Genomic DNA, 7,366 nt, shown 5'->3' with positions numbered 1-7,366 from the left:
TGTCCGTCGTCCGTCCGTCCGTCGTCAACAGTTTGACTGTTAACACTCTAGAGGTCACAATTTTGACCTAATCTTAATGAAACTTGGTCAGAATGTTACCCTCAATAAAATCTTGGACGAGTTCTATATTGGGTCATCTGGGCTCAAAAACTAGGTCACCAGGTCAAATCAAAGGAAAAGCTTGTTAACACTCTAGAGGTCACAATTTTGGCCCAATCTTAATGAAACTTGGTCAGAATGTTACCCTCAATAAAATCTTGGACGAGTTCAATATTGGGTCATCTGTGGTCAAAAACTAGGTCACCAGGTCAAATCAAAGGAAAAGCTTGTTAACATTCTAGAGGTCACAATTTTGGCCCAATTGTAATGAAACTTGGTCAGGATGTTACCCTCAATAAAATCTTGGACGAGTTTGATATTGGGTCATCTGGGGTCAAAAACTAGGTCACCAGGTCAGATCAAAGGAAAGGCTTGTTAACACTCTGGAGGTCACAATTTTGGCCCAATCTTAATGAAACTTGGTCAGAATGTTACCCTCAATAAGACTTGGACGAGTTTGATATTGGGTCATCTGGGGTCAAAAACTAGGTCAGCAGGTCAAATCAAAGGAAAGCTTGTTAATACTGTGGAGGTCACATTTACGACTATATCTTCATGAAACTTGGTCAGAATGTTAATCTTGATGCTCTCAAGGTCCAGTTTGAATCTGGGTCATGTAAGGTCAAAAAGTAGGTCACTAGGTCAAATCAAAGGAAAAGCTAGATAACACTCTAGAGGCCACATTTATGACCATATCTTAACGAAACTTGGTCAGAATGTTAATCTTGATGATCTATAGGTCAAGTTTAAATCTGGGTCCGGTGGGGTCAAAAACTAGGTCACCGGGTCAAATCAAAGGAAAAGCTTGTTAAGCAGATGACCCAATATAAAACCCGTCCAAAACACTCTAGAGGCCACATTTATGACTGTATCTTCATGAAACTTAATCAGAATGTTAATCTTGATAATCTTTGTCAGATTTGAATCTGGGTCATCCGGGGTCAAAAACTAGGTCACCAGGTCAAGTCAAAGGAAAAGCTAGTTTACACTTCAGAGGCTACATTTACGACCATATCTTAATGAAACTTGGTCAGAATGTTGATCTTGACATTTAGGTCAATAGGTCAGGTGAGCGATACAGGGCCTTCATAGCCCTCTTGTTTATAAATTTTCGTCTCTAGGCCTAAATAAATGCTTTGTTTCTGGTAACATGAGCAAAAAATTATGGTAGGTAGGTCGGATTTTTATTTTTTTTTAATTTTTTTTTTATTACGGGAGACTTTTCGGAAATAATTTTAGTGTCAAAAAATGAAAACAAATAATGGGGTACAACAATTTGAAAATTAGAAAATAAAACAAACTACAAAATGTACACAATATAATTTTTTATAATAAAGCATGTTATTTACCTGACGTTTTCAGAATTTCAGTTTCAAGGTCGGTATAATCCCTTGATCCATTGGCTGAGTGTGAGATGTTGTGTTCGGAGGCAAAAACTGCACTTTGATGTTACTCAATTTTACATGTGGGTGTGAGGGTGCATTGTCAAAAAAAAGTAAAATGTCCCTCCCTTGAGAGATCATTTTTAGCTCACCTGAGCACGCAGTGCTCAAAGATGAGCTTTTGTGATCGCCCTGTATCCATCAGTCTCCCGTTGTCAACAATTTGACTGTTAACACTCTAGAGGTCACAATTTTGGCCCAATCTTAATGAAACTTGGTCAGAATGTTACCCTCAATAAAATCTTGGACGAGTTTGATATTGGGTCATCTGGACTCAAAAACTAGGTCACCAGGTCAAATCAAAGGAAAAGCTTGTTAACACTAGAGGTCACAATTTTGGCCCAATCTTTGTGAAACTTGGTTAGAATGTTACTCTCAATAAAATCTTGTACGAGTTCAATATTGGGTCATCTGGGGTCAAAAACTGGGTCACCAGGTCAAATCAAAGGAAAAGCTTATTAACTCTCTAGAGGTCACAATTTTGGCCCAATCTTAATGAAGCTAAATCCTGAGCAATTTTGTATGCCGGTGTTCCTTGATCTGTAAGTTTAATCGCGTTTATTCTTTATGTCAGTCATTTTTTCACAGGTGACAAAGTCTCGCGAGAAAATACGATTGCTGTCATAGCAACACACATAAGAATATGTGAAGAGTAATTTCCCTTTTTGAGGGACCATGTCGGTGTTGTTTAATTCAGGGTTTTGTGTGATGGGGGCCGATAAAAACGTAGTCGCTAGTCGCGTCAGACAGGGAGTCGCTAAAAACAGACAATTTCATAACTGTAAACGTCGGGCGGTCCAAAATACAGTCACATATGACAGGATATCGCTAAATTAAGGAGGTCGCTATTAGGCAGTTTTGACTGTATCATTTGTTTATAATTTAGATGCAAATCGTGTATCAATTGTTTTTAGCTCACCTGTCACATAGTGACAAGGTGAGCTTTTGTGATCACCCTTCATCCGTCGTCAGTGCGTCCGTCCGTCAGTCAACAATTTCTTGTCTGCACGATAGTGGTTTCATTTATGATTTTATTTTAACCAAACTTGCACACAACTTGTATCACCATAAGATCTCGGTTTCTTTCTTGAACTGGCCATATCCCAATATGGGTTCCAAAGTTATGGCCCCTGGAAGGGCCAACATTAGCTATTTTGACCTTGTCTGCATAATAGCAGCTTTATGATTTGATTTTTACCAAACTTGCACACAACTTGTATCACCATAAGATCTTGGTTCCTTTCTTGAACTGGCCAGATTCCTTAATGGGTTCCAGAGTTATTGCCCCTGAAAGGGTCAAAATTAGCTATTTTGACCTTGTCTGCGCAATAGCAGCTTCATTTATGATTTGAATTTAATCAGACTTGCACAAAACTTTTATCACCATAAGATCTCGATTCCTTTCTTGAACTGGCCAGATCCCTTAATGGGTTCCAGAGTTATGGCCCCTGAAAGGGCCAAAATGAGCTATTTTGACCTTGTCTGCACAGTAGCAGCTTCGTTTATGATTTGATTTTAACCAAACTTACACACAACTTGTATCACCACAAGATCTAGATGCCTTTCTTGAACTGGCCAGATTCCTTTATGGGTTCCAGAGTTATGGCCCCTGATAGGGCCGGAATTAGCTATTTTGACCTTGTCTGCACAATAGCAGCTTCATTTATGATTTGAATTTAATCAAACTTGCACAAAACTTGTGTCACCATAAGATCTTGGTTCCTTTCTTGAACCGGCCAGATCCCATAATGAGTTCCAGAGTTATGGCCCCTGAAAGGGCCAAAATGAGCTATTTTGACCTTGTCTGCACAATAGCAGCTTCATTTATGATTTGATTTTAACCAGACTTGCATACAACTTGTATCACCATAAGATCTCGATTCCTTTTTATAAGCCCGAAGGGATGTATTGTTATTGCCTCAGTGTCCGTCTGTCTGTTTGTTAGCAATTTCCCTTCCGCTCTGTAACTCTTGAACCTCTTGAAGGATTTCAAAGAAACCCGACACCAATGTTCGCCACATCGAAACGACGTGCAGAGCGCATGTTTCGGATGGCTCACTTCAAGGTCAAGGTCACACTTAGGGGTCAAAGTTCATTTGACTTTGTTTTGTGTGTATATTGCTCTGCATTTGCGTTGCGTTGCAGTGCTTTTGTTGAAAACCTGAGTTATTAGATTGGGGTATGTCGTTGGTCGGGCGGGCGGGAGGGCGGATGGTGGCGTCAAACTGGTGTTTCCGGTCAATAACTTTTGTTTCGGTAAAGATATTTGAATAGAACTTGGTATGTATGTAGCTTATATCAAGACAAAGGCTGGGATTGATTTTGGGGTTTCTGGGGTCAAGGTCAAGGTCACTGTTACTTAAAATAGAAAAAGGGTTTCCGGTCAATAACTTAACTTAGGAATGAGCTATCATGATGAAACTTGGTGTATAGAAAACTTATATAAAGTTGTAGCTTGGGATTGATTTTGGGGTTTCTGGGATCAAGGTCAAGGTCATTGTTACTAAAAATAGGGTTAGGCTAGGGTTAGGGTTAGGGTTGTGCTTTAAAGTGGTGCACTGTGATTCAGTATACCTTTTTATTCTTATGAAAAGTGTTCAAGGTCATTGTTACTAAAAATAGGGTTAGGGTTAGGTCAGGGTTAGGGTTGTGCTTTAAAGTGGTGCACTGTGATTCAGTATACTTTTTTATTCTTATGAAAAGTGTTGAAAACCTGGTTTTGTGGCATTGCCGCGTTTCTTGTTTTTATTTGGCAGATCCTTCTTTTGTTTGCTTACGATAATATTTTTTTTTTAATTACTTCCCTTTTTTGTTACTATAAATAGCTTATTTAGTAACTTTTTTATTATTTGCCGTAGGGAAAAACTGAGACCACTTTTGTATTGTACAACATGGATGGTACCTCCAGTTTTAAGCTCATCTGATTTTTTGAAAAAAAATGATGAGTTATTGTCATCACTTGAGCGGTTGTCGGCGTCGGCGTCTGCGTCGGCGTTGCCTGGTTAAGTTTTATGTTTAGGTCACCTTTTCTCCTAAACTATCAAAGCTATTGCTTTGAAACTTGGAATACTTGTTCACCATCATAAGCTGACCCTGTATAGCAAGAAACATAACTCCATCTTGCTTTTTGCAAGATTTATGGCCCCTTTTGTACTTAGAAAATATCAGATTTCTTGGTTAAGTTTTATGTTTAGGTCAACTTTTCTCCTAAACTATCAAAGCTATTGCTTTGAAACTTGGAATACTTGTTCACCATCATAAGCAGACCCTGTACATCAAGAAACATAACTCCATCTTGCTTTTTGCAAGATTTATTGCCCCTTTTGGACTTAGAAAATTAGTTTTCTTGGTTAAGTTTTATGTTTAGGTCAGCTTTTATCCTAAACTATCAAAGCTATTGCTTTAAAACTTGCAACACTTGTTCACCATCATAAGTTGACCCTGTACAGCAAGAAACATAACTCCATCCTGCTTTTTGCAAGATTTATGGCCCCTTTTGGACTTAGAAAATATCAGATTTCTTGGTTAAGTTTTATGTTTAGGTCAACTTTTTCTCTTAAACTATCAAAGCTATTGCTTTGAAACTTGCAACACTTGTTGACCATCATAAGTTGACCCTGTACAGCAAGCAACATAACTACATCCTGCTTTTTGCAATAATTATTGCCCTTTTTGGACTTAGAATATAATTTTCTTGGTTGAGTATTATGTTTAAGTCAACTTTTCTCATAAACTATCAAAGCTATTGCTTTGAAACTTGCAACAGTTTTTCACCATCATAAGTGGACACTGAACATCAAGAAACATAACTCTAACCTGCTTTTTGCAAGAATGATGGCCCTTTTTAGACTTAGAAAATCATGGGTAGGACAATATTTCTATTACACAAAAAAAAATCAGATGAGCGTCAGCACCCGCAAGGCGGTGCTCTTGTTAGGTGTATTTTGACATATCTGTACCTTGTAAGAATTTTTATGCCCCCCTTCGAAGAAGGAGGGGTATATTGTTTTGCAGATGTCGGTCTGTCGGTCGGTATGTCGGAATGTAGACCAATCCGTTTCCGGATGATAACTCAAGAACACTTGGGCCTAGGATCATGGAAGTTAATAGGGAGGTTGGTCATCACCAGCAGATGACCCCTATTGATTTTGAGCTCTGTATGTCAAAGGTCAAGGTCACAGTGACCCTGAAAAGTAAAACGGTTTCTGGATGATAACTCAAGAACACTTGGGCCTAGGATCATGAAAGTTGATAGGGAGGTTGGTAATGACCAGCAGATGACCCCTACTGATTTTGAGGTCAGTATGTTTAAAGTCAAGGTCACAGTGACCCTGAACAGTAAAACGGTTTCTGGATGGTAACTCAAGAACGCTTAGGCCTAGGATCACGAAAGTTCATAGGGAGGTTGATCATGACCAGCAGATGACCCCTATTGATTTTGAGGTCAGTATGTCAAAGGTCAAGGTCACATTGGCCAGGAACAATTATATGGTTTCTGATCTTCTTGTCCAAAACCATAGGGCCTAGGGCTTTGATATTTGGTATGTAGCAACATCTATTGGTCCTCTACCAAGATTGTTCAGATTATTTCCCTGGGGTCAAATATGGCCACACCCCAGGGATCACATGGTTTATATAGACTTATATAGGAAAAAAACCTTTAAAAAACCTCTTGTCCAAAACCACAGGGCCTAGGGTTTTGATATTTTGTATATGACATCATCTAGTAGTCCTCTAGTAAGATTATTCAAATTATTCCCCTAGGGTCAAATATGGCTCCGCCCTGGGGGTCACATTGTGTACATAGACTTACATAGGGAAAAACATTGAAAATCTTGTCCAAACAACAAAGACTATGGCTTTGATATTTTGTAATGTAGCATCATTTAGTGGTTCTCTATCAAGTTTGTCCAAATTATCCCACTAGGGTCAAATATGGCCACGCCCCAGGGGTCATATGGTTCATATAGACATATATAGGGAAAAACTTAGAATCTTCATGTCCATAACTTACTTCATTCAAATTTGGACCACATTGTATAGTTTTGAGTGGCAAGATGAACCTTGACATGAGTTGACCTTGATCTTGACCTAGTGACCTACTTTCACATTTCTGTAGCTACAGCCTTCAAATTTGGACCACAGGCATAGTTTTGTGTACTGAAATGAACTTTGATATTGAGATTGACCTAGTGACCTACTTTCACATTTCTGAAGGCACAGGCTTCAAATTTGGACCACTTGCATAGTTTTGTGTTCCGAAATAAAATTTGACATTGATTTTTACCTATTATGTACTTTCATATTTCTCAAGCTAACAGCCTCCAAATTTGAAGCACATGCATAGTTCTGTATACCATACTGAACTTTGACCTTGAAATTGCTCTAGTGACCTGCTTTCACATTTCTCAAGCCACAGCTTTCAAATTTGGACCACATACACATTGTTTTGTACTGAAATGAAATTTGACCTTGATTTTGACCTTGAGCTAGTCTTGAAATTTGGAACATTCAAAAATGGCTCAGTGGATGGCCCAAGATCACTCTGTAATCTCTTGTTAGGTTAAAGGTCAAGGTCAGATTAAACCAGAATGGTAGAACTTTTGTTAACAGTGAGCTTATAATTTCTGTTCATTTTGCTATTACTGAATGCATCAAGGGGGGCATTTCGTGTTCAACGAGCTCTTGTTTCTTTTTGTTTTTGGTTAAAGCTATGGTACTCAGGTGAGCGATATAGGGCCATCGTGGCCCTCTTGTTATGGTAACTCATCAGAGCCTCGTTCCCCCAAACCATCTGCATCCGCAGCCAATATTTAGTTGAAAAT

The sequence above is a fragment of the Mercenaria mercenaria genome, chromosome 6 (genome assembly GCF_021730395.1).
Source record: "Mercenaria mercenaria strain notata chromosome 6, MADL_Memer_1, whole genome shotgun sequence".
NCBI lineage: Eukaryota > Metazoa > Mollusca > Bivalvia > Venerida > Veneridae > Mercenaria > Mercenaria mercenaria.
Note: the sequence above shows the minus strand (reverse complement) of the source record.